The sequence below is a fragment of the Hylaeus volcanicus genome, chromosome 3 (genome assembly GCF_026283585.1).
Source record: "Hylaeus volcanicus isolate JK05 chromosome 3, UHH_iyHylVolc1.0_haploid, whole genome shotgun sequence".
In the NCBI taxonomy this organism is placed as follows: domain Eukaryota; kingdom Metazoa; phylum Arthropoda; class Insecta; order Hymenoptera; family Colletidae; genus Hylaeus; species Hylaeus volcanicus.
Genome location: NC_071978.1, coordinates 23,638,847 through 23,642,274, shown reverse-complemented (window position 1 = coordinate 23,642,274; position 3,428 = coordinate 23,638,847). Strand labels below are relative to the sequence as shown.

The 3,428-nt window shown below is 38.6% G+C and overlaps 1 long non-coding RNA gene and 2 other non-coding genes across 3 annotated transcripts in view; 1 reads left to right on the top strand and 2 right to left on the bottom strand.

Annotated features, from left to right (window-relative positions):
* Window positions 1-2,467: 2,467 nt before the first annotated feature.
* Window positions 2,468-3,428, bottom strand: part of LOC128873648 (uncharacterized) — a 19,683-nt gene continuing 18,722 nt past the window's right edge. The window contains exon 4 of the long non-coding RNA XR_008456456.1: window positions 2,468-2,887. This is a non-coding gene — a long non-coding RNA (uncharacterized LOC128873648). The remainder of the gene's footprint in view (window positions 2,888-3,428) is intronic.
* Trnay-gua (transfer RNA tyrosine (anticodon GUA)) lies at window positions 2,596-2,688 on the top strand. The gene is made up of 2 exons: window positions 2,596-2,632; window positions 2,653-2,688. It is a non-coding gene; the product is annotated as a tRNA-Tyr (tRNA).
* Trnaq-cug (transfer RNA glutamine (anticodon CUG)) lies at window positions 3,226-3,297 on the bottom strand. The gene has a single exon. It is a non-coding gene; the product is annotated as a tRNA-Gln (tRNA).

The following is a 3,428-nucleotide window of genomic DNA, read 5'->3' as shown; positions in this document are numbered from 1 at the left end:
GACCGCACGCCGTAAACGCGATAAGGTCGACGTCAATTTCCCTGATTTCTCTCGTCCAATGGAAATTCGCCGGTTTGTACCTATCGCTTAAATATCCGAATACCTTTTGAGGTCGACCTGGATTACTCTGTCGCGATTCCCGTGGCCCAGATCCGCGGAAAAACGAGGGTATCAAGAGCGAGGGAGGAAAGCGCGTACTTTCCGCGATTCACCGCGTCTGACCATGACCTGGATAACACTACTTGTTCCCGTTTCACGTGCGAAGCTTTCGGGGCAACGATGCAGGAAGTCGGTCACCGTAAATGGAATTACAAAGCCAGTCGAATTTAACGGGACCCAGATTCCCGTCCTAGAAAGATTGTATCAACAATCTGAGATTTACTCCGGAATTTAAAGTTCGCTTTTAAGCTGAAGTTTGGCTGTACCGTGCCTGGCCTAATTTTCTCGGGAATTACGCGTATTCGAAAGGAATCTGAGGCACATCGATACTATAACAGAAGTATGGAAACAGTTATTTTAATATAGACTAAAGCTGGAAGGAAGTATGCATAGCTGTCGTGATAAATAGATTGTGGATGTATATGCAAGAAATTTTTAATTGAAAGTTTCTCTTATCTTCTAAACAGTGTCGTATGTGTCTTACGGTAAAGCTTTATATACCTTTTAATTTGTGAACATGCTTGTTCACACATTTTCTGGTATTTTCAATCTCATAAATATTCGTACCCTCTATGTCTGTTGAAAAAATTTGACTAAATTAAATAATAATTTTGATATCACCAAATGAATTTTTTATTATAGATACGTATACGAATAAGCTTATACATGTATATATTTATATATACATCAACATATTTATACAAACATCCACTTGGAAAGATCAAACCTACTATTTAATTCAAATAACGCTTAGCTGGTCCTCGAAGACTATTATTTTTCAATTGTTTACATCCCTTTCTCTATTTCACTTACAAACCACATCCCTTAAATTAAACACTCCCCTTCCCTGAACGCCAGTCTTCTCGATCGAATAATATACATCTCCGAAAATAAAATATAAAAAAGAAACGCATGGAGTATTTACCTTGACGTCGACAAGAGCCCCGCAATGAATTCAATTGTATAAACACGTCGCAGATTAAGAACGAAGCAAATATTTTACCAAGCTTACCTTGAGCGTCGCATTAAAAACGTCCAATTATTCACGCGCGAGGAGCTCGAACCCCCCTCGCTCGCTACTAATTGAAAGTCCCAAGACCGGCGAACAATTCGGGATTTGTCTCGGAAAAATTGGCCGCCGGGTACAACAATTTCCTTTACACCGTGAAAATTGTCGTGGGATCTGCAAATACGGGGTCTCGCGGATCCCTCATTAAACATTCGTCTCTCATTAAACCAGAGTGCGATCTAGCTCCTTAATTCGACGATGAGGAGTAATTAAGCGTTCCTGCTAGGGGCATCAGGGGGTACGGAGGGGGGTTAGAGCGGAGACACAGAGCCACGGAGGCACTTTGTTTCGCAGTAAACCTGGTTTAATGACTTCATGTAAAAATACCCCATCGACTTTACGATATAGCTTCGCCATCCCTGCATCAAAGCCCCTCCCTGCCCCCTCCTCTTCTCGCAGATGAAGGGGGGCGGTTGTCTACCAACGAGGATCCTCTGCTCTTGGGGGTTTTCGGCTACGACCATAATTTTATAGTTTTATGTAAACTGTATCGGGGCCATGAAACACGGGCAGCTACGATGCCTTGATGGTGATTGGCGTGCACGGCGAGATAGAGAGGATTCCTTGGGTATAAAATTTTCACGATGCTCCAGTCTCGCGCGGCTTTGACACGCAATTCTTTCTCGCCCGTCGCCCCGAGACGTCGTAAATAAGTGATAACTGTATCGCCACGGCGAAACGCGAGATTAACCCCGCGGCCCTGGGTCCGTTTTGACCCGTGCTGGCTTAAGGTGACGTTGACTTGCCAACTTTCGCGATGATTTCTTGTTTTAGTAACATTTTCGAGTAGCTAAAGCCATAGTTGATTAAGTATGTCGATAGGAAGTGTAGGTATTAAAAAGTGCCCCCCCCTTGAGACGTACGTCCCACGTTGAGAACCTCTGCGATGCTCCCTGATCGATATTCACGCTGGTATTCGTTACAGTAAATAGAAGAGTCGATTTTGCTTAAGAATGACGTCACATCTTTTCGGCGAAAGTAAATAACGATATTATAGTAATAAAAAAGTGAACGATAAAAATAAATACAAAATTTATAGAGAGACGAATAAGACGAATATTAAATCAGAAACCTTGCACTGAAATAATGAATTCTTATTGATTCCTTCCCATTTGCGAATTAAACAATGAGAAATGTTTATGGATAATAAAGTAACTCGACTATATTATACTTATTACAATATTATGTTTTATTTTAATGTGAAACAAAAGTTGGGTTCATGAATATAATTTTGTTAACGATAATTCTTATTTTCTTCTCATATTCGATTGATTGTTTATTCCATACGCGTCATGTATGTTGTTTGTAAGATCAATATTTATGTATCAATAGGTATAAATACTTTCAGTAAGCCCGGAGTCTTCAATCCTTCGATAGCTCAGTTGGTAGAGCGGTGGACTGTAGTTGGGAATTTAAACGCGGACATCCATAGGTCGCTGGTTCGAATCCGGCTCGAAGGAATTTTTTCATTTTTGCGATCTTTCGATTTTATTTTAACAATTAGGCGTGGATCTTATACATTACTGTTTGTTTAAACGTCTATAATTTTTTTTAAATATTATACGAACGATTTGATATAATTACGTGAAATGATCTTTTCGAGCTTGGTACTGTGATTATTATCGAGATGATATTGAAACTTCCACTTTGTTGATAAATCTATTGTGAACAGAAACATAATAATAAATGTGTCAATTAATATAAATATATATTCAATGTATCTTACGCATTAGACGAAGCTCTACATGAATAGATACAAAATTATCCTAATCCTAATTGATTTGTTTTTAACAATACATCTCCTCAGTAAACTCAAACGATAAAAATAATAAAGTAACAACTTTATATACAATTTTAAAGAGATTTAAAAATAAAACTTCATTTCTTATTATCATATTCGTAATTATTAAGACAAAAATATTTGAATAGCATTCACAGAACGATCAATACAAGTTTCTAAGACAAAATTAAAAAGAAAAAAGATAATAAAAAAATGAAGGTCCCACCGAGATTTGAACTCGGATCGCTGGATTCAGAGTCCAGAGTGCTAACCATTACACCATGGGACCTCTCGATAGGGGTAGTTTTTTTCACCCTTGTCTTCCGGCCAAAACATACGATCGAACTATAATAGAAGCATAATAAAAAAAATTAGGTTCCACCGAGATTTGAACTCGGATCGCTGGATTCAAAGTCCAGA